This window comes from Triticum dicoccoides, chromosome 1B (genome assembly GCF_002162155.2).
Source record: "Triticum dicoccoides isolate Atlit2015 ecotype Zavitan chromosome 1B, WEW_v2.0, whole genome shotgun sequence".
Classification (NCBI taxonomy): Eukaryota; Viridiplantae; Streptophyta; class Magnoliopsida; order Poales; family Poaceae; genus Triticum; species Triticum dicoccoides.
Window position 1 is genome coordinate 634229330 of NC_041381.1, and position 27767 is coordinate 634257096.

At 46.1% G+C, this 27767-nt stretch overlaps 1 long non-coding RNA gene and 2 other non-coding genes across 3 annotated transcripts; 2 read left to right on the forward strand and 1 right to left on the reverse strand.

Moving 5' to 3' along the window:
- The first annotated feature begins 328 nt into the window (after nt 1-328).
- On the forward strand, nt 329-416 carry TRNAM-CAU. The gene is given in 2 exon segments: nt 329-366; nt 381-416. It is a non-coding gene; the product is annotated as a tRNA-Met (tRNA).
- Nucleotides 417-8265: 7849 nt separating this feature from the next.
- Nucleotides 8266-8353, forward strand: TRNAM-CAU. Its single transcript is given in 2 exon segments — nt 8266-8303; nt 8318-8353. It is a non-coding gene; the product is annotated as a tRNA-Met (tRNA).
- Nucleotides 8354-12481: 4128 nt separating this feature from the next.
- On the reverse strand, nt 12482-13045 carry LOC119310677. Its single transcript, XR_005150733.1, has 3 exons — nt 12925-13045; nt 12768-12820; nt 12482-12543 (listed from the first exon to the last, which is right to left on the reverse strand). It is a non-coding gene; the product is annotated as an uncharacterized LOC119310677 (long non-coding RNA).
- Between the last annotated feature and the right edge of the window lie 14722 nt (nt 13046-27767).

Below are 27767 nucleotides of genomic sequence, written 5' to 3' on the forward strand. Positions count from 1 at the left end.
CCATGCCTGCTTCAGAAGGACTTCGTTGTCGCCATGATTCAGTTGGTGCTGCGTAGAGATGTGAGGCTATATGTCAGCATAGAAAAGTTGCAGTATGTCAGCATAGGTGATTAATAATCAAGAAACAACAATCGGTGATCTGCATGGTCCGGAGATTATCTTTGTGTGTGTGTGTTTGTATAGGGATTTGTGTCGTGTGGTTGTATGGATCGTTGTCTCAAATCTCATCTGGCTGTTCATCAGGGAGCTTAACTGAACTTGAATTGGCGAGATACAGTCATTCCTTGAGTAGAACAAGGATGTTTGTTTCGCTGGTGGTTCAACAAGTGGGGTGGTGGCGCAGTTGGCTAGCGCGTAGGTCTCATAGCTGAGCGCGAGTGATCCTGAGGTCGAGAGTTCGAGCCTCTCTCACCCCACCATATAAAAAGACCATGTAGTGATGAAACGCTCTGTGGCAACTTGGGTCGCCACATGTGCACCTGATAAATCATCAGGTGAACTGAGCTAGTCTGAACCTGGTCTTCTTTTTCTTATTTTTTTTGTTCAGACTTACCTGATGTGCTTTGGTCTCTCACTCGCTGCTCCTCTGCTTGTCCTGCCCAACCACACTATGTTCAGGCTCACGAAAGTTGAAATTTCATCATGCGTCCTATTCAGCTACCAGCTTCGGGGGCTGGGAATTTCGGTTTTGGATGAATGGGAGTACCCTCAGATAAGGTATCATCTCATCTGTCAATAGACCTTTATATGAAGCACTTGGATGGATGGCCGCATTTTTTTTTCCTTCTGACATAGGGATGCTTGGAACAGTCTGGGCACTCTTTGGTTCGAGTACATCTCTTTGGTTGTATGGAACAGTCTGATGTGAGACTCATCTATTTTCTAGCGTGCCAAGAAAGAGAATTAATGAAAAAATTAAGAAATCTATCATGAGCATACGCTCTTTGATAGGTATTTAAACTGGCGGGATCTGGACAGGGTGGCACAATGTATGCCTATGTTGCAGGTCTGAGTGTTCCCATAATTTCCAAGCTAATTCTGCTGTGCTATTTGTTCGTTACTAACATCTGAAGCTCATCATCCTTTGTTTTCTGAACATTTACAAAAAAAAGGGCACCTGAAGCCAGCTTTAGCAGTGAAAAAACTAATCTGCACAGCATGATCATACGTGCAGGCAGCCAGATTGCAGTAGTGAATAGTGAGCAAGGGAAAAACTTGGACCAGATTGAGATCAAGCCTGCCGCTGAGGCCATTGGCAACTACCTAGCCAAGTTCTCCATCAGCTATTCAGCTACACGTACGGAAGGCCGTCATTGGATCCTGCGCCAGATCATTTCGTGAATCTGAGCTAGTCTGAACCTGGTCTTCTTTTTCTTATTTTTTTTCGTGAACTCTTTTCTGTCTGTTTTCTATGAAATGGAACTTATACTCCCTCCGTTTCTAAATATTTGTCTTTCTAGAGATTTCAACAAGGGACTACATACGAAGCAAATGAGTGAATCTACACTCTAAAATATGTCTATATACATCTGTATGTGATAATTTATTTGAAATCTCTAAAAAAACAAATATTTAGGAACGGAGGGAGTAGTAGTTAAGCCTGACGCCCACCCTGCGCAGTTGCCTCCTTCAAGATGAGTTGCATCAGGAATGAGCTACTAATAATTGGATCATGTGCCAAACATACGAGTCATATTATGTTATGCCTGGATGGTAGACTTTTTTCCCTTCTTTCTTGCGTGTTCGCTTATAGTTGTGGTGGATTTTTTTATCTGAGTAATATATTGATAGTTTGATACTAAGATGTTATTAAGTACACATAGCCTGTGAAACAACAGTGTCAAAAGCAAGCTGAGGCATCGAGGTTGCACACGAAAGGCATTGTATTAGCCACCTGGCTCTTCTTATATAAAATCAATACACCTTTTTATGGTGTATTCTAGAAGGAAAAAAAAGGCAGGGGAAAGGACATGGCATTTTTACTAATCCTTGTGACATGGAAAACTAGAACAAACGCAATATGAGTGCCAGCACAAACAAATAAATCTTCCCATACATTATATGGACTTGAATGGCTAAGGTTTCGTCCAGGGTGCAGATACAGACATGATATTTGTGGGGTCAGGATGGGCCGGTCCGACATGGTCCAGACCTCCCCATATCCACCTCACTTATGGGCTAGGTTTTATACGTGCCAAACAACCCTGATGTTTGGTTTGGGTATAGGGGTTCCAGTTGGATGGCAATTTGATGACCGGGCAGTGATCGGACCGTCCCTGGACGTATGGGGGAGTTTTCAGGGGTCCGGTTGTAGAAGCTCCAAGGGCTCATTTGATTTGAAGGATTTTCAAAAAACAATTGGAATAGGAATTCTAGAAATTCTTTGTAAATGCATCCGGTTTATATGAAACAAGCAGAACAATTCCTTAGGAATAATATTACTTTATTGTGTTTCAGGGGAACTACACAACGGCCAAAGCTTATTATTTTTACATAAACACTTGGTGAGCCAATTCTATATGTTGGCAGTTGACATCCAATCACATTTGTGGGGTCAGGATGGGCCGGTCCGACATGGTCCAGACCTCCCCATATCCACCTCACTTATGGGCTAGGTTTTATACGTGCCAAACAACCCTGATGTTTGGTTTGGGTATAGGGGTTCCAGTTGGATGGCAATTTCATGACCGGGCAGTGATCGGACCGTCCCCGGACGTATGGGGTAGTTTTCAGGGGTCCGTTTGTAGAAGCTCCAAGGGCTCATTTGATTTGAAGGATTTTCAAAAAAAATTGGAATAGGAATTCTAGAAATTCTTTGTAAATGCATCCGGTTTATATGAAACAAGCAGAACAATTCCTTAGGAATAATATTCCTTTATTGTGTTTTAGGGGAACTACACAACGGTCAAAGCTTATTATTTTTACATAACCACTTGGTGAGCCAATTCTATATGTTGGCAGTTGACATCCAATCACATTTTTGTAGTACTTCTAATTCCTCCTTGCTACTATGGTGTTTTAGGGTAATTGGTGCTACCGGTGCACCGACCCCATTGCACATTAAAAATGTTTGAAGAATCCGTAAAAAAATTAGTGCATTGACACCACATCAATGTATGTTGTCACAAAAATTTAAATCAGAATTGAGAACATTGCTCGAGATACAAAAATGACAAATTTACAATTTAGAAAAAAAAACTCCAAAGGTGAATTACCCGAAATACCCATGCAATGGACGGTTAAGATGACCCGATATTAATAGTCCATAAGACTAGTAAGTTGCACCGTAAAAGACCTCTCAGCAGGTGCAGAGTATCAAATCAAAGCCATACTTGCTCATCAGGGCTAGAACCAATGGATGGATCGGCACAAACAAGCCCTACAAGAGCCAGAAATGGAGAGCCGTAATGGTACCGTTATGCCGGCCCCGTATGAACCTGTCTTCATTCCAAGGAACCCACCATTTGCTTCCCCAAGAGAACCCATCATCCTAAAGATGGAACAACTCGACCTCTGCGATCTGAGACTCCAAGACAGTCAAGTTGTTTACTACCGGTGTTTCTTCATATTCTTGCAATGTTCTTGCCTTCTCACTAACAGAACCAGAATCCACCATTTCTTGTTCCCCTTGCTTGGCTGTGTGAGAGGTTTTGAGTGGCTTTGGGCCATCGGAAGGTTTTCCCCCGCCCTAGTTTTTCCTTTTGCCAGTACGGCAGTACCTATCGAGAAAGGTGGATCATTGGGTGAGCTACATAGCAGGAAAAAAGGGGATATAAAGAGAGGACGAATAAGAATCACCAGTATGATTACCAACATCCAAAGAATTTTTTCTTTCTTCCCATTCATGTCCATTACCAGAGTCTTCACCTGTCAAATGGTATATCAGTCAATACTGATAAAGCAATGCATATCGAGCAAATAAGGAAGGGGTCGTACCCGAATCATCGCCATGATGATCTGTCTTCCATCAAGATAACTCCTAACTTCCCTCACCCACCATTTCGGCATGGCCCGTCGCTCGTGAGTTCGACCCCTACGCCTTCTTCGACGATCTCTTGGAGGAGGAGGAGGAAGACGTCGATAACTTCGAGGACAACCAGGACACCGACTGGACGACATCGTCAGTGGTTCTACCGTAGGTAGTAGAACATAGCAATGTCGAATAGCGACATCACATTGCATATTTTGAAAATGTCGCTTAATGACATTTGGAGTCACAAACAATACATAATGCGACGAATTTTGGCTAGTAATATAAGTTTATTATGTTTGATGATGATTTGAACATGTTTAAATGTACCTTAAGTTGAACATACAAAAAAAGAAACAAGTAAAACACAAATATGGAGGTCGTGTGTTATGGTGACTATGTAAGGCACATGCCTTTGTGCCTATGACATGTAGGTCCAACAGGTGGCTGACCCACATGCCAAAGACCAAAAGGCAGGTGCCTTTAAGGCACTGAAGCTACATCCTCGCCACACCCTCCAAATGCATATGGAGCATGCTTCGTATGGCACACGGCGACCACACATATGACACCCGTGCTAGAGTTGCTCTTAGGCCTAGTTTGGCAACACCCCTTTTTTCTAAAATCATAGTGATCTAAAACATTAGCAGGTAATCAATATTTCAGTCTCTAGTACCGAAACAAAAAATACTTCATTCTCTAGAAACCACAATTTTTCTTAGTTTTCTTTTAAAAAGAGATTAAAACCTCTTTATAATATACTCGAAAAAGCCACGGTATTGAAGATAGTACAATTTACAAAACTAATGCATCGGTTACGAAAAACACATTTAAAATAATAAATTTAAAACCATTGTTTACAAAAAAAAACTGTGCTATTCCTCTAACACACTAAAATACCGTGTTGCCAAACATTGCCTTACCCTTTCCACAAAATTATACGTACTTAGTATGGCGTCAAGGACAATGAAACTTTGATCTAATTAATTGAGATAGGCTCAGCTCAGCGCACCATTATGAACAGCGACCAATTACTCGAAGCTTGTTAACAACTTCTGTTTCTTTTCAATAAAACCAACACCGGAAGCTGGCTACGCCATCTCGTTTGACCATGACCCGTACGTGATGCCTATCTTCGCTGAAGAAAATTCCTGGACATTCTTTCTCCCAAATAGAAGCTACGGTCAATATTAATCAGGCACAAAAGATGGAGTTTGATCTGATCAGGCAACGCTCTTATAAAATCCAGGGAAATTAGTTAGGAAATGGTAGGTCGACACAATCCAAACTCCAAAGGATGCCTCTGTCCACACACAGATCAAGAGTTTTTTTGAGGGAGATCAAGAGTTGAGAACTAGAGATACATCGAGTGGCTAGCCACGTTTAACACGTTACCAGAGAGAAAGATACGTATCTGCGGGTTAGCCAGATAATCACCATGGTTGGTTGGTTCTGAGATTTCCCTTCCCGAACTGGACTTTCGAGTGTTTCATTTGAAGTATGAGATTACAACATCACATCACATCACATCGCAGCTAAAATAATGGATTACTCCTGATTTTATAAAAAAAATCATGGTAATACATGTCTCATTCATATTATAAAAAACGAAATACAAGTCACGTAAAGACCAACATGACAAAACTGAAAAGATAGAAGAACATTTCTGAGCTTGACACCAACGTCCGTCACCTGTCTCCGACACCATCACAGTAGCCACCGAAGAAAAGAATGACGGATCATCTTCTCACCCGAGCTCGGCGCGTCTCCATCGCTGATATGCAGCTTTACGGACCTCCAAGGTGGCTCACCAAAAATGAAACCCTTACCACTGAACGAATCAGACCGGGGCAACAACCCGGACACGTCATCGAACTCCAGATCTAGCACCCCACCACGACTAAAACGCCGAAGGAGGAAACCATATCTGCCATCCACGAATCACGAGCCCAGCACATACTTCGTCTTTCAGATGTCGTCGATGCATACCACAATCTGCATCCGCTCTTGGACTACCTCCCAAGCTCCGCGCCGATGCTGGAGCAAACGCCGTCGCAGCGGCGGAGCCCGAGGACACAAGTCCACCACGGGGATGCCACCGCCGCCACGCCATCCTTACTTGAACAGACTGGTTTCCAAATCCATCCCCAACCATAGGACCGATGGCCTCGTCAGGAAAGGATCCGAAGAATCTTTATTCAGCGTTGTCATCGTCGTCGCTGAAGCAAAGACAGTGAACAACCTAAAAACCTAGACTACGAGAGAGTAAAAACGATTCACACGCGTGGATGCAGTGACCCCCCTCATCACCGAGGACCGAGGTCGCCGGCGGAGGGGAGCCACCCGAGAGCGGCGTTGGAAGATCGGCCTCCCCCGGCGGCGGCTAGGGTTCCAGCCGCCAGGGACGAGAGGAAAACAGTCCTGATTTTGTAACGTACCACACTCTTTTAGGCTTTCAGCAGTTACGCGCTGTATTATTTTAGCAAAAAAATAAAAAAAGAGAAAAGTATACCTTTTTGTCCCTCAATTTTTGGCAGAGTCTAGATTTAGTCCCTTAACTTCAAAACCGGACAACTTGCACCCTTAACTTTTGAAACCGGACAAGATTCATCTCTGGCCATGGTTTTGACCTGTTTTGGTGTTGTCCCACTTCGGTTTTGACTGCGCCGACTCAAATTTGTGTACTTTTCCAAGTCCGCGTAATGTTTTAAATTCGGGTACTTTTTTCAAATACGTGAACTTTTTAAAAAATTGTGTACTTTTTCAAATCTACATACTTTTTAAAAGTTCATGTAGTTTTCTCAAATTCATGTAATTTTTAAAAATTGACATACCTTTTAATATTCGCGTACATTATTTTGGGCATGAATCTGAAATTTTTATGCGAACTTGAAAAGTGTACACGGATTTGGACTTTTTACGCCAAAATGGTGGATTTGAAAAATTATTTCAACTTGAAACAAATACGTGAATTTCAAACAAAGTTCATGGATTAGAAAAGGAATACGGATTTGAAAAGAATACACAAACTTTGAATAGTATGCAGATTTGAAATAAGTACGCGAATTTCATAAACAGTTCATGGATTTGAAAAAAAATTACATGGTTTTGATATGCGGATTTGAAAAAAGTACGCAAATGTTAAAAAATCACGGATTTGAAAAAAGTAATTTTATTTTTGAGAAAAATACACGACCTTGAAAAAACTAAGCAGATTTGAAAATTGTGTGAATTTCAAAAAGTTCACGGATATAAAAAGTTATGCGAATTTGAATGAACACGGGTCAAAACCCGGGGTGAGTTGGCACAAAAACCGGTCAAAACCGAGACCAGGGACGAAATTTGTCTGGTTTCAGTAGTTGAAGATGCAAGTTGTTCGGTTTTGAAGTAAAGGGACCAAATCTAGACTCCATCAAGAGTTGAGGGACGAAAAGTATAATTTTCTCAAAAAAATCGATCTGGAATTTTGTAATCTTTGTGAATATATACGGTGGTGCACGACCAGATCGATAAGCTAACTGTGTCGGATTACAAAATGCCCTGAATACGCACAGACATGACACATGAATGGCTTATCTATAAGCACAGCAGAGTTCAAAACACCGGACTCTGTCCAACGGCTGGGAGAGCTAGCTATTTTAGTCCAGAACATCCGTCAGAAACCCTCCTCCTGCTGTGACTCTGCATCTGGAGAGGTGTGGCCCTGGGTCAAACAAACGGAAAAAGATCAGTCTGTTGATATGTGCAAGTATCTTCTCTAGATCCAACACATAATTGTAGTTTAGTACATCTTCAGCCATTCACCTAACGGGTACAAGCGTTTGACATTTTGTTATCATGAACGTGAGAAAATGAGAAATAATGTACTCCCTCTGTAAACTAATATAAAAGCGTTTAGATTACTAAAATAGTGATCTAAACACTCTTATATTAGTTTACGGAGGGAGTATCAGGCTGTACGTAATGGCAGTAGCTCTGTCATTCCCTTTAATTTCTCTTAGACGGACCAAGCAAAGGTAGTTAACAAAATGCCATGCTTTTCGTAGGTGAATATGTTTGACATATTGAACCCAAGTCAACAAATTCTTTCGGATTATTACCATACGCAGACCTTGCTGTGAAAAAAATAACAAACCTTTGTCACTTTGGAGGTGTCCCTGCCATGGCTTTCTGCCGTTGAAGCTTCTCCTGCATGCGTTGAAACCAGATAAAGTAATGAAGCTCATTCGAATTAGGGTAAGTACCGATGAATTTTGCCGTTGAAGGATGTTTGTTTCGCTTCTAAATCATCAAGTGGGGTGGTGGCGCAGTTGGCTAGCGCGTAGGTCTCATAGCTGTATGCGAGTGATCCTGAGGTCGAGAGTTCGAGCCTCTCTCACCCCACCATATAAAAAGACCATGTAGTGATGAAACGCTCTGTGGCAACTTGGGTCGCCGCATGTGCAGCTGATTCGTCAGGTGAACTGAGCTACTCTGAACCTGGTCTTCTTTTTCTATTTTTTTTTGTTCAGCCTTAATAACAGTGCCTTCGTCTGTCATTGGACTTGTATATGAAACCTATCCGTTTTTTTGTTATTAACATCTGAAGCTCATCATCCTTTGTTTTCTGAACATGTACATACAGAGAAAAAAAGGCACCTGAAGCCAGCTTTGACAGTGAAAAAACTCATCTGCAGGCAGCCAGATTGCAGGAGTGACTAGTGAGCAAGGGAAAAACTTGGACCAGATTGAGATCAAGCCTGCCGCCGTCTGTTTTCTATGTAGTGATGAAACGCTCTGTGGCAACTTGGGTCGCCGCATGTGCAGCTGATTCGTCAGGTGAACTGAGCTACTCTGAACCTGGTCTTCTTTTTCTATTTTTTTTTGTTCAGCCTTAATAACAGTGCCTTCGTCTGTCATTGGACTTGTATATGAAACCTATCCGTTTTTTTGTTATTAACATCTGAAGCTCATCATCCTTTGTTTTCTGAACATGTACATACAGAGAAAAAAAGGCACCTGAAGCCAGCTTTGACAGTGAAAAAACTCATCTGCAGGCAGCCAGATTGCAGGAGTGACTAGTGAGCAAGGGAAAAACTTGGACCAGATTGAGATCAAGCCTGCCGCCGTCTGTTTTCTATGAAGTGGAACTTGCAGTACATAGTTAAGCCCTCTGAAACAACACAGTGTTTGATTTGAACTCTGAGTTTACAACATCACAGTACAGCTAAAATAATAGATACTCCTGATTTTGTATTGCACCATACTCTTTTATCTGTTAGGAGTATCCTTTTAGTTCAAATAATGGATCTGGCAATTTGTAATCTTTCTGAGTATGGTGGTACATTACCAGATCGACAAGCTAACTGTCTCAGATTACAAAATGCCCTGAATAGTGAATACGCACACACATGACACCAGTCCAAAACACCGGACTCCGTCGAATGCTTGGGAGAGCTAGCTAATAGCTATTAGCTAGTGTCCTCCATTCCCAGGCTTCCTGTGTGGATCGTGCTTGGAGTTGGCTCCTCCGTAGTCGTAGTCCAGAAAATCCGTCAGAATCCTCATCCTGATGTGGCTCTGCATCTGAAGATGGTAAAGAGAAGTGTGACCCTGGGTTAAACAAACGGAAAAAGATCAGTAGACTTTATAGGCAGTTCTGTCTGTTGATCTGTGTATGTATCTACAGCCATACACAATTGTAGTTTAGTACTACCATCTTCAGTCAATCAGCATTTGACATTTTGCTATCATGAATGTGAGAAAATGAGAAATAATGCAACATAGTGCACATTACAAGGCTAGCTCTGCCATTCCCTTTAATTTCTCTTAGAGGGACCAACCAAAGCTAATTAACAAAATGCCATACTTTTCATAGATGACACCATATGTTTGACATAACCCAAGTCAACCAATACTTTCGGATTATTAACATATGCAGACCTTGCTGTCAAAAACATACGGACCTTTGTCACTTTGGAGGCATCCCTATCACGTTCTGTCGTTGAAACTTCTCCTGCATGCGTTGCAACCAGATAAACTAACGGTGAAGCTCATTCGCATTAGGGTAAACCGTACCGATGAAAAACAAGCAAGAGGGAAGAAGCAGCGTACCTGAAGATGATGCAGTGATCAACAGGGCCATCACCGAGACGGCAGTGAAGACGTGCATTGTCAGTTTAGCCATCCTATTTCTTGTACCACTCCTACCTGTGCTATGAGTTAAGTCATCTTATCTCCTCCTTGTATAATGGCGATGAGCGGAGTGTGCAGTTGTAAGAGGGCAAGTGGCGGCAACTTTTTTGCAATGGCAGAAATGATTCAGGCCACCATTGATTTGGTCTATGCGACAGTGATGAATCTGATGAGAACAATGTCAACCACTACGTATGGTGCTTCATTTGCCCGAGATCATGCATGCATGTGCTTCCAGCTTCAGAAGTGCACGAGCTGGTCTGGTCGTCCTCGACAACATCGATTGTTTGGCATTTTCAGTTTTCACTAAGCTCACCGGTGACAAAATCGTTCGATCGTGCTGAACCACGTGTGGTTCAAGTAGAGGAATAGTAATTACTCCCCCTGTTCATCACAGTAAGATGTTATAACTTAATTCTGAATCAAGGAACTACCTCGCGAACGCGTCGCTCCCGCGGGCGACCGGACGCGCCCCCAACGCCTCTTTGCCGAGCCCTCACGGGTCGCGCCGACACAGGGTGCTCCTAGGCGGCGGCGGTCTTGCGTGCCAGCGGGGTTCTCTGTCGTGGTCGTGGGCGATCTGCTGGACGGCGGCGCTGTTGTTGGCGGCTGGGTGACACGACGGCGCGATCTCGACCTAGATTTGGGCCCTTCGGGGCCCATCTGGGTCTGGGCGGGCCGACGGTGGGGAGGGTCGTCAGCGTGGCTTCCGGGAGGTGGGGGAGCAGCGATGGGTGAGTGGATGCCGGCAGTGCTGGCGCAGCCCTGCTGTAGCATGGCCGACGGGGCTTTGCGGGCCCGATTTGGGCCTGGTCGGGCCATGGGTGGCCTGGTATGCCCTGCCGGCGACCGCGACGATGCCGGAGGCACGAGCCTCCCGCACGATGGCGGTGGAGGTAGTTCCCTCCTGCGCGGCTCCGGTGCTACTGGTCCTGTCGCCTGATGCATCTCTCTTCACCCTCTTGGCCTCGTGGTGGCGATCTCAATGAGCTGGCATGGGTGGCCTCACGACCGCGATGGCGCATGCTGGCGGGCGGCGAGGTGGCTGGTTGGCTCCGCCCCGGTTGGGCAGTGGGGTTTGAAATGCAGGAGAAATCCTTGCCGGTTCTTCCGGCTTCGATGCGGTGACACCTGCGGGTGCCGCCATCCCTTCCTAGAGGGTGTCGGAGGTATCCATCCCTCACTTGCTTTCGCGTGCAGGGGAAACCCTAGAACTGTCAGGGTCCACACGTGGTTCAGCCTGTGTAGCGATGTGATGTCATATGACTGCTAGTTAAGCTCCGTGATGAACAGCCAGATGAGATTTGGTCCTTGAGTAGCGTTGTGGTCCAGTTGCTGAACAAGGATGTTTGGTTCGCTGGTGAAACAACAAGTGGGGTGGTGGCGCAGTTGGCTAGCGCGTAGGTCTCATAGCTGCATGCGAGTGATCCTGAGGTCGATAGTTCGAGCCTCTCTCACCCCACAATATTAGAAAAGACCTAGTAGTGATGAAACGCTCTGTGGCCACTTGGGTCGCCGCATTTGCACCTGATTCATCAGGTGAAATGAGCAAGTCTGAACATGGTCTTCTTTTTCTTATTTTTTTGTTGAGCAAACAAATCAATCTTCCCATCCATTCTTGTATCACGCATGCAAAACAAGCTGCCAATTAGTACACAAAGGAGCCAAAGATACGAGTAACTGGATGGCACCTCGCGCGTCAACGGCAATGAACCTTTGATGTAATTAATTCAGATAGGCTCAGCGCACCATCATGAACAGCGACCGATTACTCGAACTTTTCAAGGACTTCTGTTCCTTCTCAATAAAAACCAACACTGGAAGCTAGCTGCGCCATCTCGTTTGACCATGGCCGGTACGTGATGCCTTATCTTCGCTGAAGAAATTCCAGACCCGAGGGCATTCTTTCTAGAAGCTACAGCCAATGTTAATTAATCAGGCACAAAAGATAGAGCTTGATGTGACCGGACAACGCTCTTACAAAACTTTTGGTGTGTTTCATTTGAACTCTGAGATTACAACATCGCGTACAGCGCAGCTAAAATAATAGATACTCCTGATTTTGTGATGGGCCGCACACTCTTTTAGCTGTTATTATTTTAGCTAGAAAATAATCGATCTGGCATTTTGTGATATTATTTGAGTAAGACACACTGCTAGATGGATGAGCCAACTGTCAGATTACAAAATGCCCTGAATACGCACACACACATCACTGAGGAATGATCAGATGAATGCCATATAAGCAGAGTCCAAAACACCGGACTCTGTCAGGGGACACGAGTGGCTAGCTAGTGTCCACCGCCGGGCTTCCTGTGGGGGTCGTGCTTGGAGTTGGCTCCTCCGTAGTCGTAGTCCTGAACATCCGTCAGAACTCTCATCCTGCCGTGCATGTGACTCTGCATTTGGAGAGGATAAAGAAGAGTGTCACTCTGAAGTCTGAACTAAACAAACACCATTTGTTAGTATCATGAATGTGAGAAATACCGCAACAGAGTGTAGAAAACAACACCATTCCCTTTCTCTTTGGCACATAGCAGGATGCACTACTTTTGATAGGTGACCACATGTTTGACACAACCCAAATCAACCGTTTCTTTTCGGATTAACAGATGCTACATACCTTTGTCGCTTTGGAGGCATCCCTTTCATGGCTTTCTGCCGTTGAAGTTTCTCCTGCATGCGTTGAGACCACATAAAACTAATCAGGCAAGCTCATTGCATATGGACTGGTGAACTGGTAAGAAAACAGCAACAGGGACAGGGGAAAGATGGCGTACCTGAAGGTGCAGTGATCAACAGGGCCATCACCAAGACGAGCATCGCCAGTTTAGCCATCCTATTTGAGTTTCTACTCCTAGCCGTGCTATGACTTTGTTGTCATTCTTACCCTCCCTTGGTGGCAGGAGCTTTGCCCTTCTTATACGCGGGTGAGGAGCATGCAGCACAGCTGTAAAAGGGCAACTTTTTTGCAACGGCGCAAATGTTCGGGCCACCATTGATTTGGTCTAGACGACATGATCGAAACAATGTCAACCACTACGGTGCATGCTTGATTTTCCAGCTTCAGAGCTACACAAGCTGGTCGTACGTCCTCGAGAACCATCTTTCGTGTATAATCCTGCAGCGTGAGTGCACCGGCACGATCGAACGGATAAGAGGGTCCTGGCCGGATGCAGTGGTTACATGCATGTGCAGTGCCACTGGTACTCCTAACCTAGTAGCCTACCCGGCCTAGCCAGCTATCCTGATTACAGTGAGGCGTGCGTCTACATGCACTATCATCCTTCTCCATGCGTCCATGAGATGTGTGTCTGTGGGCAAGCTGCCACTACGACCAAAGATGCATGCATGCACAGCACCGCACCTGTGGGATCAATGATGGCCGCCACCTACGTGGCTACGTGGTAGCGGGTAGCAACCTTGTGATGCACCCGGCCGACTCTCTCTTTTACATACCATCTCGCCAACAAACGAGGACGTTGCCACTGCGTGCTTGCTTTGATCGGGGTCTTAACCTAGCTACCCGGTTGAGCCGTCAAGGCGGAGGCAGAAGCGCTGGTCGCTGATTTGGCTCTTAGTCCATGGGTCAGAGCATCTCCAGTCACGCCCCCAACAGGCCCTTTCCATGCGATTTTTTCGTACCGGCGTCCAAAAATCGACCCAGTCGCGTCCTCGAGAGCCTGTTTTTCGTCGGCTTGGGTCGAAATTTGGTGCCGGCATACCCAGGCCGAACCCGACACGCTGGGAGGCGCCGGGGCGAGCGATTTTGGCGCGAACGAACTGTGGGCCCGCTGAGTCAGCGACACTCGCCTCATCGTCCTCACAACGCCTTGGTTTCCCGCAGGGAATCAATGGCAAGTCTGCCGCCGGTCAGCCTTCCATTGATTCCTCAAGGGCGGCGCGACGACGCCCCCCCCCCCTGCCACGCGGCGCCCGCCTATAAAAGCAAGCCTCTCCCTTGCCTCTGGCCCCACCCACCCACAGCCCCGCCGTCGAACTCTCTGCATCTCTCCGCGCACGCAGCCGCCGAGCTCTGTCTCTCTCCCCCGTGCCCTCCTCTGAGACGATGGTCGAACGATTCCCCGACGATAGGGCGGCATCCAACGGCTTTGGCCGCCGCTCCCTTCACGAGTGGGAGGCGTTCCTGCTCTTCGAGGCCAACATCCCGGCGCCTCCCGACATGCGCTCCGGGCCGGGGGGGGGGGGGCTTGGAGGCTCAGCGCCGGCGGCATCCCCATTCCCCCGGTGCCCGACGTCGACGCGCACCCCGACCTCTTTGCCGCCGAGGTCGACCGCGTGCGGGCGTCCCTCACGGACGAGCAGCGGGCCCTCCCACAGTACACCGCCGGCAACCATGAGGCATGGGCGGCGTACTTCCAGCACCGGCAGGCGTAGTGGATCGCCTCCACCAACAGGGCGCCGGTGGTCAGAGGTAGCAAGAACAGCGAAGGGCACGCCTCTGGTGGGGCGCCCCCGACCGCTCGCTTCACGCCGTCCTCTCCAGCACCTCGAGAGGGCGGCAACGACCCGCCCGTGACCTACCCTCCCGCGCCGGCCCGAATCGGCTACCAGTGGATGCCGAGGAGGACGGCGTCCTCTTCTTCCTACCGTTCCTCCTCGTCGGGGTCGCCGGCACTGCTCAGCGTCAAAGCCGAGCCCGGCGAGGCACCGCTCGGCCGGCGAACACGCATCCCGGGCGCCGGCACTGCTCAACGATGGCGGGCGCGCCTCCTCCTCGGCCCCTTCCCGGTTCGTCAGGCCGAAGACGGAGCCCGGGCTCGCCGCACTCAAGACGGAGCCGGGCCTCTCCGAGGAGGCGGCCTTGAAATGGGTGCGCGAGGACTGGGCGCAGACGGAGCTAGAGCGCCAGTGCCGCGCCCTAGAGCAGTACTCCGCTTGGCGCCGTGGCCGTGACGTGGGAGGAGTCATCGTCCTCGACGATGACGACGGCGACGCGCCGCCGGTCCGCCAGGGCGACGGCGGACAGGGGTCCAACAGGGGCGACGCGACCGCGTCAAGGAGGAGAAGGACGACGGTGATGGCGGCGACAACGGCGAGGACTTCGCCGCGCTCAGCGCATTCTTCCTGTAGCTAGGCTTTTATTTTTATGTTTGTTATGTAAAAAAAACTGTTAAGCGCCGAAGTTTATGCCCATGCAGAATTATAGCTGAAAGTATGTTGATTTTTTTTTTAAATCTCCTGGGTTGACCTTGGGGCCGGCGGCTGGAACCTGATCGGTCGCAAGCTGATTTTTTCGCCGGGTCGCCCCCAGGCGGCGAATTTTCGAGCCCCCTGAGGGACCAACGGCTGGAGATGCTCTTAGCTTGAGAGTAGACCATGGCATCAAAGTCAACTATAAGCCGGCCCTATCGCTTGGGAATAAATGCTTTCCTAGCAGCTTGCAGAGAAAAACGAAGCTTAGAAATTGTAAACGAACCCCTAAAGGCGGATGAAGGCTTAAACCTATTCATCTACCCTATCCCTCGCTTGACTCTTCTTAGAAAAGGACCAGAGGCCAATAACATGGGAGCCAGGGAGGTAGCAATTGGCCATCATTAGGGTTGTGATTAATGGTAATACAGTACTATAATGAATGGATACGTTGAGTACAGTATGCATGGAGATGTGTGAACACACACCATTTTAACATCGTGTGCACCGAAAACAATGGAACATAATATATAGATTTATAAATAGATAGTCACCTAAATAATACTGGAGTATATGTTGGCATGACAAGGAACGAAACTAAAATCACGGTCTCGTCAATCAAAATGGAAAGAAACAATCGGTGGATGAGATTTGAACCAGTTGCACGCCCCGAACATTGGCCTCCGATATGATCGATGCAATCACAACAAATTTTTCGGAGAATCGTCTAAAACCCCAATCTGCACTACAGATCCTTACCTCTCATCTGCCCACTCTTCCCCATCCCTCCATCCATCTCGACACCACGTGATAGCCAGCCAGCGATGCCGAAGCAGCCGCTGCAGGCCTCGACCCGTAGTCGCACGCCCGTCATCAAGTACCAGCAGCAAGAGGCGGCCGTCATCACCGGCAAGTCGTCGGTGTCTGACAAGATGAAGAAGGCCAAAAGATCGGCGACGAAGCAGGATGACCTGCACCAAGGCCTAGACCCAAGGCCAACGACTTTGTGTTTGTCAGCAAGCCATTCCCCACCGACGAGCCATTCAACAAGTGGCCCAGCCGGTAAATATGATGCTCATTTTCTCCCTGCGGATTGCGACATGAATATCCACTAGAATTAATACTCCTACTTCTCTAACATACAAATGGTATTCTTTTCTTACCTGTTTGTGCAGAGAGAGATATACCGTATTACATTGGCAGAATAGTTAAATTTTTCGAGGGCGTGGACGACCGCCGCTACTTCACCTGCCGGCTGTTTTTTCCATCCAAAAGATACAGTGATATCCAAGAAGAAACTCCTCCAAGAACAAACTCACCACCCGAGGCGCGTGTTCCTATCCGATGAAGGAATGACAATGAACTTGACTGCATTGTGTCAAAGGTCAATATCGTCCAAGTCAATCCAAAGTTAGGAATCTGTGATGCCTGCCTCATTCATATATTTTCTCATTTTCTATACACTTTGTTGCAGCTCGATCCAGAAGCCAAAGCTTGACTGGCGGCTGACGGGGACATATATTTTGACATGACATATAGCATCCCCCACTCTACTTTTGCAAGTATCACAAGGTAATTGTTGTACCAATTACCAACTCTCAATCTTGGCTATACTTTCTGTGCTATTATGTGAACTAATTTTATACTGACATGCGCTTTGCTTTGGATATTTTGAGTGAGTCCATTTAACTATGGGCTTTGAAGATTTTTAAAATACATGTAAAACTATTTTGCCACGAAGTTCGTCGATCATAATCATGTTGAAATCTGAAATTTAGTGTCCACCTACAACTTGTACTCATAAATTCAAATATAAGACCGAGGTTTTTTTGGTAGTCAAAGATTTTACTTGATTGTAGATAATAATGAGAATTCTAGGATCACGTCTAATGGTGATTCTGATTTGAAGGTTGACTCTGCATCGACAAAAGCTACACTTCTCGACCTTTATTAAGGTTGATGGAATGTCCACCGGCTTGTGCCTGGATGCAGTAATAGTTGGTCTTCAACTCCAAACAATATAATTCTACCTTACTTGTTTAAAAGTATAATTTAGTAATTTCTCTTCAATACCATGTCTATATATGACATACTTTTTAAAATATTTGTAGCGATGGGCTGTTGATCTTAATAGCTATGCATGCGAGAGCTTCAAGTCCAATAATCCAAGCACGGCGGTATGGATCAATGCATCTTATACTTCCTTATACTGTATAAATCCTCCCTTTAGTCTACCGAATATAAAATGTTTTTTGGTTTTTAATATAGGCTCACATCGAAAAAGCGGAGGATTTTTTAGATTTGCTTAACGAATGAGATCTCCTATGCGACACTTATAGGAGATCCCAATCCTTAAGAAAAGCTAGAAAATCCTCCGCATTTTCATTACAAAACTATATTAAAAAACAAAATATAATTTATATTCGATAGACTAGAGAGAGCACTTAGAAAAAATAAGGAAGTATAAGACGCATTAGGACATACCTCCTTGCTTGGACTATTGAACTTGAAGCTCTTGCGTACAGAGCTATTAAGATCAATAGCGCATTGCCACAAATATTTTTTAAAAAGTATATGATATATATACATGGTATTGAAGAGAAATCACTAACTTATACTTTTAAATAAAATATAGTTATACTGTTTGGAGTTGAAGGTCAGTTATTGCTACACCCAGGCACAAGCCAGTGGACATTCCACCACAAACTGAATAAAGGTCGATAAATGTCGTTTTTGTCGATGGAGAGTCTACCTATCATCATCACCATCAGTTGTGATCCCGCAATTCTCATTATTATCCACAACCAAGTCAAATCTTTTATTACCAAAAAGGCTCGGGTCTTCCTAAAAAAAGACTTAGGTTTTATATTTGAATTTACGGTTACAAGTTGTAGGTGGACACTAAATTTCAGACTTCAACATGATTATGATCGACCACACTGAACTTAGTGGCAAAATAGTTTCACATGTATTTTAAAAAATCTTCAAAGCCCGGTAGTTAATTTTGAAAATCTAATATATTTACAAAAAATTACTCAAAATATTCAAAGGAGAGCGCCTGTCAGTATGTACTTAGTTTGCATAATAGCACCATTATATTGTGCAAACCAAGCCAAGGTTTGGAGTTGGGAATTAGTCAGCAATTAACTTGTCTGATATTTGCAAAAGTGGAGTAGGGGACGCTATATGTCATGTCAAAATATAGGTCACCATCAGCCCGCAGTCAAGCATTGCCTTCTAGATGAGCTGCAGCAAGGTGTGTAAGAAAAATGAGAAAATATAGATGAGTGAGGCAGGCATCACATATTCCCACCCTTGGATCGACCTGGACGATATGACTTTCGACACAATGCAGTCGAGTTCATTGTCGTTTCTTTCGTCGTACAAGAACACATGCCTCGGGTCGTGTGTATGGTCATGGAGGAGTTTCTCCTTGGATATCATTGTATCTTCTGAACGGAAAAACCACCAGCTGAAGTAGCTGCCGTCGTCCACGCCCTCAAAGAACTTGACTATTCCGCCAATGTAATCCGGCAGATTCACACAAACGGATAAGAAAATAATAACATGTGTAAGTTAGAGAAGTAGAAATCAAAAAATGGATGGGGCATTCTTTTGGGCTGGTTTTGACAAAGTCCATGGAGGCAAGTGCCTAGTTGCCTGGTCATCTATTTGCAGAGCGACCAGCCTCACAAACTTGGTGTTCACGACCTTCAGCTGCAGGGCATTGCCTCCGAGTCTGATAGGAGTGGATCATTAGACCCTGGAAGATCATGGCAAGGACTTCTGCCATTCTTTGATGACACTGTTAGGGGAGTTTTTGACAGTCTGGTCTCAATTCCTATTGACTCCGGATGAGAACCTTGCATCGACTTAGTCGATGCCGGCGGCAGCGGCGTCCTTGGACGTCGCCTTCCTCGCAGGAGGTGCTGCTGTGGAGCTCCAGCACCTACGATACTCTGCTTTGTGGTCACCGGGTGAAAACCTAAGATCAGGCTCGCCGGATCGGATGATGGCGTTGCGTCTTCGACAACACTTCCTCCTTGGAGGCGTCATCTTGGGGGCCCAAAGCGACGGTTCCTGATGCGGCGTGTGGTTGAGGGTGGTGCGTTTTGGTGGTGGTGGTGCGGCGAGCTTGGGGCCGACGGTGGTGTGTTTCTTCTTCATGTGTTTCTCTTTGGCTGTCCTTCGCATGGTCTCCGTCCTTTGCTGTGCATGCTCAAGACCCTCCCATGGTTGCCGTTGTGCTACGGCGAGCTTTGGGCTCTTGGTGTTGTCTTGGTTCACCTTTGCTCAATGAAGACGCAATGATGCCTCCCCAACCTGCTAATCATTCTGACCGTCCGTGGCGGATCTTCCAGTCAAGGTTCGTGTTATGGTTTGGCACTCGTTGATTATGGTCGATCCTCTGTTGTGCCGTGGGGCTCGGTACGCACGCCGGTGCGGTGCGTTAGGTTGTTTGCAGAGTCTTGGTATTGTGATCCCTCGACAGAACCCTACATCTACTTGTGTCTCTCGTGGTGTTGGTCTTTCTGCCTACTATCTAGGTCATGCCCTCTCCTGGGTGGCACTTTTTCCTCATCTTCCGTAATCTTGTTACCTGTATGGTTTTCGGCCCGGTTTCCCTCATAAACGCGTCAACTTGTTTAGGTTTTTGATCCGGTTTCCCTTATAAACTGGATCAGCCAAAGCTTAAGGGGTGACTCTTGGCTTTGGCAGCTTTTTGAGCAATATATTTAGGTGGGGACTCTGTGACGAATCTTGCATCGCTATGGTCCACGCCCTCAAAGAACTTGACTATTCTGCCAATGTAATCCTTATTCACACAAACGTGTAAGAAAAGAATAATATTTGTAAGTTAGAGAAGTAGAAATCAATAAATGGATGTGGGCATTCTTTTGGGCTGGTTCTGACAAAATCCATGGAGGCAAGTGCCTGGTTGCCTGGTCATCCGTTTGTAGAGCGACCAGCCTCACAAACTTGGTGTTCATGACCTTCAGCTATTGGGCATTGCCCTTCCGAGTCTGATGGGAGTGGCTGAAGGGATCAGACCCTGGGAGACCATGGCAAGGACTTCCGTTATTCTGATGACACTACTAGGGGAGTTTTTGACAGCCTGGTCTCAATCCAGGTTAGAGATAGCAAGTCATCGTTTTTTTTTTCAAAAATAGATGGATCGATGGGACCTCTGTGACAAATCTTGCACCTCTAGTGGTTGACAAGTTTGCTACCCAATACAAAAACAAGCGCACGGTATGGGAAGCACTAACAAACCTGCGGCCGATCTTGGATGTTGGAGCTGATCTTTTGCCTGAGGGGCTCGATCAATTTCATAGACTAGGCAAATGCATGTGCGCTGCCTAGTGGGCAATAAAATATACAGTGTGGAACGACTAATCAAATGCAATCCTACCAAACAAAAACTATTGTATACAGTCAACAAATCTGAACGGGACTCAGTGCAACAACGAGTATCACCGGACTTTCTTAACTATGAATATGAGGCATGCAAACTTTATGAAATCACAGTGCAAATCAAATGTTAGGAAAGACCGTAGGACAGTGCTTACCTTGACGATTATTGTAGTTCAACAATCCACCATTAAACCGAACATCTACTGTGGCATCTCATGGTTTGTGCTTTGTGACAATACAACAAAACATTGGTTTGGTTCACGCGGCTGGAAATGCATATGTCAATCCAAACAAGGGGGACTAATCTAGGCATGTAAGCAAAAAGAAAAAGCAAACCAAATCCCATCATAATACACTCACTACCATTCCCCAAAACTGAAATAAACTAAAATAAACGAAATGCCATGCCTTTTGTCAAAAATGCCATCCCCCAAACACTAAAACTGCCAGCCATGCCATTCGCAAATGCCATCCCCCAAACACTAAAACTGCCAGCCACGCCATTCGCAAATGTCATCCTGGCCAGTGAACAGTCAGTGGCTATTGCAGTCCCTACAAAACTTGAGATGAATAGCTAATCTGGCAAGACATTTTTTTAGGGAAACGTTTCCAGCCGGGGCACCGGCGGAACGTTTCGGCCGGCCGCGTGACACGCTGGCTTTACACCTCCACGCAAAACAACCCCGCACGAGACGCGTGTTGTGGTGGGTCCGTGTGAACCGCTTTTTCCTTGTATCTTATCTCATTTCATCCCCTCGTTTTCCTGGCCACACAACGCTTTGTATCTTATCTCTTCCCATTTCCTTCGTTCCCCGGGCCACACACCGCCGCAGCACTTGTTCTTCCACCTACAGCCTAGCGCATGCACCAGCGATGGGTGTGGCCGATGCTATAAGCAAGGCGGCCGCTGGCGGATTTCGGCGCGAAGGTGCGGCAGCCGTTGGTGCGTCAGAGCTGCAACCACGTCGCCGGAGATGCCATCACCGGTGGCGGTGGGTGCTACAACCCCCTGTCGGTGGAGCTGCATCCATCGGCATCTGGCGAAGAGAGCTGCAACTGTTCACTGTGGCCGCCGCATGTCTCTGACCATGGCATGGCTCGAGTTTTTTTTGTTGGAACCACGTCTAATTTTTGCTACCAGTGTCTTCGGTTTTTGTTGGAACCAATCCAGATTCTGCTCCCATGTTTGTTTTTGCTGGAACCAGTGTACTAATTTGTTACCACCGTCTTCGTATTTTGCTGAAACAAAGCAAATTTTGCTGCCATGTTTTTTTGCTGAAATCATTTTTGTATCACTTTTGCTACAACGGTTTTGGGTTTTGCTACTGCCGACACTTTCTTTTGTTACATTCTTTTTGATGAGGTTGTCGAGACCCCTTGACTATGTGTTTTTCCTGTCTTTTTTGCTACAACCATATTTTGTTTTTGCTGGAACTGAAGACATTTTTTGCTACATCCACCCACAGCGGTGTTGCTCAACGGCGGCGATGGCTTTTTTTATTATTATTTTTGCTGGAACCATCCTAAAAATTGCTACCACCGTATCTTGATTTTGCTGGAACCGGCATTTTTTCGCTTCGGTGTCGGCGGTGAAGGCGGGTGGTGTTTTGGTTCGCCGGCGACGGTGAGGCTGCGAGCGCCGGCGACGAGCAGGGGCAGCGGTGCTCCAAGCGAGAGCAACGCGGGCCAGCATGCGGGATCCCGCAAGCGGCGGCGGTGTTTGCTTTTTTTCTCCTTTTATTTCCTGTGGGGGAGGATGACGATAAGAGATGCGGGGCAGATCTGACGGTTACGCGCGTCCAGATCGAGCGGCTCTGGTTTGACCGGTCGAAACGCTGCGCCGGTGCGCCGGCGCAGAGTACTGCCCTTTTTTTTATGGTGAGCATCAAGTACATTAGCAAATAGCATCGGGAACACTAAAAAGTATGTGCCTGAATAATAATTTGACACTTACGCGTGAAAATAGTCCACCATGGATAGAAAGCAAGTGCGTGCATGTCATTCCCAAAATCCAGTTCCCATCATACGTAACATCCAAATACATAATTGGTGATCCAAACCCTTGGAACAATATCTTCTCCATCCGCATTGAACTCTTATTTCAGGCACATCATAGAACCATCAGAGTACTTGCAAAGCATTGGAAGCTGGTGTCAATCCATTAGTAATGATACATTATCAATAAAATATCATAAGAATGTCATCAACATAAACTTCGAACTTCATTTTTTTCAAATAAAACATTCAGAAACATTAGGGGTGACTCACAATTTAAAGCGCATTGCGTTAAATTGCAATCCTTGAAGAGGTAGAAAATGCACTGGAATAAACAAAATGCCTAATAGCATAGTTCGGCTTATGATTAGTACCAATTCAAGCCTATTAAAACAGTCAGGCCAACAGTGCAAAATCCTTTCAAGCATACGTAGCTGGGCAACATAGATGATATCCTATTGAAAGGTCCCCATCTATTTCATCAAATTATGATCCTGTGGCGTCATCCATTTACCCACCTCACAGTAATTGTGCATGGTATATTGTATGGATATTCTCTAAAATAATTTGTTGTGTGGATAAGCTGGGCCAGGATTTTAGGCTAGTGGATGCTAGGTTAGTTGTCTATTCTGAAGATTTTAATCACTGAAATGCCCCTTATTATTATTCTGTTTAATTACTGATCATAAATCACTGTCTAATTTCGCATGGATAAGCATGTTCATGTAAAGAAAGGAAAACCTCATTCACGATCCTGAATTAGTATGGCGTACCATGTTTCAAAGTTTTGTTTACGGCTTTGCTGTATGGTGCACCAAGTTTGATGCCCACTGCACCGTGCTGAAAAGAAAACATCATTTGCGATTAGGAATAAGCAAGTTCATTCACGTCCACGCACAACGGAAAAAGGCAAAATCAGTGGTAGCAGCAGCTCGCATACGCACCTTAAACAACACGTGGATGCCGCTGCCGCAGCTGCGCGAGCTCCGTTGCGGATTGGACCCTGCTTCGCTGTGTGTGGGGCAGGACAACGTGCAGGGGAGGAGGGCCGCGCCAGTTAGATGCGAGGCGGCGGCGGCGGCCAGGCGTACCGCAATGAGAGATGGCATCCACACGGCGACCGGTGTCCTCCAAAAGCGAGGTCATGGCGGCGGCGACAGCCTATGGAGGCCCGTATGCCTGCACTCAATTCTCCCTACTCAGATCAATTCACTATTGTCCGGGAGCTTCCCCGCTTGCGCGATTGTGTTGGTAGCCGCCACCAATCATCCCAATATTGCTCGCCGGCACATCGGGGACGTGGTCCCTCAACGGCGGCGACATTGTCCGGCACCGACAGTTGCCTCCTCCCGAAGACTGCTAGGGTTAGCCACATCAGCACGTGTGGGGGCGAGATGGCAGGGCGGCGGTGTTCTCGAAGGGTTTGGCCGACGACTGGGACTAATATGATTGCATACCAAAAAGTACACTTAGGACATAAAAGTAATATAAGAAATCATGTAGCAAAGAAGCAATCAAAACCCGCGGCCCGCAAGAAATGATCTTCTCGGTTTGAAAAAAAACGCAGAATGTAACTTTAATTGTTTTAGCAGTTTTGCTAGAACTCATCTAGATAAGATATAATTTGGTCTCATTCACCTTTTATAGCCATTGGATGTGATGCTATAAGATGTGTGTGTGCTGACGTGGGTTGTATATGTTTTTGTTTTCAAAATGAATGAGACCAAATTATATCTCATCTAGACGAGTTCTAGGTACTCCCTTGTTTTAGAGATGTGTTCAATATGAATCCTAACTAATGTTGTAAAAAATCTACTATGTCATACGAATTCTCATAGCCAAAAGAAAAAAGTAACTGCCCTACGTAGCACAATGATTTCCAAAATATTTATATACTTTGTGAGATAAAATAGTTGTGTTCTACTTTAAAAAGGCCAGATTATAAGGAACCTTTGTTCTATGGAAGCACGAGATTTTCAAAGTTTTCACTCTTAAGTATTACAACCCTTGATCTTGGAAAAAGGGACTGTAAGCAGTTTCTAACTGGAAGGAAATAAAAAATGTAATACCTTTCAGAACGTTCAACAACCTGGCGTTGTATTGCCTCGCCAATATATGAGCTAAATAAGATACGGAGACTGGATGGTCAAGAGGAGGTGTGCTTTTGGCAAACATGTATAATTTTTTTTTGAAACAGAACAAACATGTATAATGAGTGGCAAAAGTAGGGTTAAGACACCGATGCATCATCGTTTTAATAAATAAATTAAACGGGCAATGTGCAGCAAATCAAACAACACCTGAAAGATCTCTGGATTACCGGTCGTGGAGGCTGATTGATAGGACAAGAATGCCTGCCTGCATGACAAGAACGTGTTTACCAAACTTCGGAAACAAAGAAAGAAAAAATCCAACAAAGAGAGGTGGAGAAACTTGCTGATGTGGACGTGCGGTGACCGGGCCGGGGTTGTCCACACCGGCGGCCGTGTCCAGTCGCGATCAGGCCGGTACGGTGTCGACGAGACGCGAAGGCCATGTCCAGACGTGAGCCAGCCGTCGATGTGCAGGCGCGACGCCACATGCGGCGCTGTGCGAGCTGGCGTTGGGGTTGTCGTGGGGGGAGTATTTGGGGGCGGCGACGTCCTGGAGATCCAACTCCCCCTTTGGAGGAGGCACGGGCACGGTTAAGATCCTGCGGGAGGCGGCCCTGATTCCTTGCTTTCTCTTCGGAGGAGTATTGGATTGCATTCCGAATTTTAGGGCGAGATGTGCGTCTGTTTTCCTCATTCATCGTGTGATCTTATCTTAGGTGGGGGGGAAACTGGGCGGAGGAGCGTGTTTTTTCTCGTGAGGGCGGACCAAGGGAAGGCAGAACGCGGTCAGCGTGGCAGGAAACGAACCTTACGCTCTTTTTCTTTCTTCTTTTAATATTTTATTTACATTTTTATAATTGATGATGAATTCAAACACTCTAGAAATCAAAGTCAGCACCTCTAAGAGACTAAGCCGTCATAGCAACATCCGATTGTTGCCCTTCCCTTAAAAAGAGGCAATGAGATACTACTGCATAATAATGACAACATGCCCTCCAGCTAAATAACTTCGTGATTTTGGGATATACTCTTTCATGGATTTTGGGATATACTCTTTCATGGATTTTGGGATATGCCCTTCAGCTACATAATAATGACAACATGCCTTCCATGGCTGTGAGACAACAGACCTTGCCAGACCAATGCAAGGAAGGGGTCACACAAGACAATATATGACACCTCCTTTTTGGACCCGTAGATAATCGAGCAATATGTCACCTTTGCAACAACATCAAAAAAAGCATCCAGCATATTCGATTGGATTTGGATCACACAGCAGGAATCTCTACTATCTAAAAAAAACGTAGTGTTTCGTTTCCCCTCTTACGTTCCCCGCTTCGTCCAACCTCCCGTACGACCCCCTCAACCCCCGATTTTCTTTCCCCCGTCCCAGTCCCACCTCTCCTACGACCCACTCACCCCCCGATTTTCTTTCCCCCGTCCCGGTTTTCTTCCTCACGGTTTTGTTCCTCTGGCCGGACAAACAAGACGCAATCAATCACATAAGGTAACCAGAGGCAATCATTCCAAACGCAATCGTTTCACATAAGGTAACCAGACACAATTATTTCAAACGCAATCAATTCATGCATGACAATCAATTCATTCAATCATCTTCCTTCTTTCAAACAAACGGTGATCAATCTCTCCTTCCTTCTTTCATTGAAACCGTGATCAATATTATTCCTTCCTTGACTATCACCATGGTTTACATCTCCTTCCTTCTTTCAATCAATACATCTCCTTCCTTCTCTACTACCTCTCTCATCTTACGTCAATGTTTCTTCCCACATTTTCGTCCAGCCTTGTCCCTCCGTTCCATTGTACGCCGCCCCGCTCCCTTTTTGTTTTGTTTTAGCCCCTTCCTTTCATCCAGTTTTCCTAAAACTAGCCCTATTTAGAGGCTTTAATTTTGTCTGCATGATCTCATCCACAATCAGTGTTTTTATTCATTGCACCGTGATGCTCGGGCACCCTCCCTATCTGCGACCGCGGCCTACCCTGTCTAGGAGCACGACACGCAGGGAAGCCCCGCGCCATGTCGCAGCCATACGCCTTGCTCCTGCTCCGGATGGAACGATCCCCGAACACCCCCGGCTTGCTTAGGTTGCGCCGCCATCAGCCCGATCTCCCGTCCTGTCGCCTCCGCTTCTCGCCATATATCCCGTCATGTCTCTGCAGATCAGCCCGCGAACGACTCCGGAGGTGAGGACGACGCCGCCACCACCGCACCCCTCCATGAAGGCGAGGAACACGCAGCCGCCGAGGCGAGGGGCTGCTCCCTGCAACTGCTACTCCAGTCCACTACGTTCCTCAGTTGAGGTATTTGTTCATCAGCTTGCCAATTGTCATTTTGTTGGACTCCTGCACATACGTCTATGATTGCTTCATTGAAAGTCAGCTCTTGTACATTAGCACAAGATTAGATGATCATGGAGCGCACAGGAGCCTCGTGGACGGACAACCGTGCCCAGATTCACCTCATTGTTTATCCATGAGTATGTCACCGCGAGCCTCTGTACCACTAGCTACCAACTCTAAGATGTACTACAAAGGTTACATCAACGGTGCTATTCAGTTCACAATTTGAGGATCAATTTAAGGTTTTTCCGTTACTCTACTGTATTGCATTTAAGTCATTTATATGAAAGATATAGCAGAGATTTTTTCTACACCAAAAGAGCACATATTGGGTGATGCACTGTACAGTACATGAAATAATTCAGCCATGGTTTCGTAGTTTGTCGATCTGCTGAATTATTACCAGGATTATTCTATTTATTAGTATCCCCGTGGTTGTTGGACTGTTCGAGTGATAAAAGTGACGTGATTTTAATTTGTTTTATCTTCTTAAGTGCCGCAAGCCATGAGCCCATGATGTGCAATGAGGGATCTAATGTAGGCAGGACCAACAAGGGAATTGCGGAGCTACATATTTAGTTTTTTGTAAGGTGCATGCTTGCTTC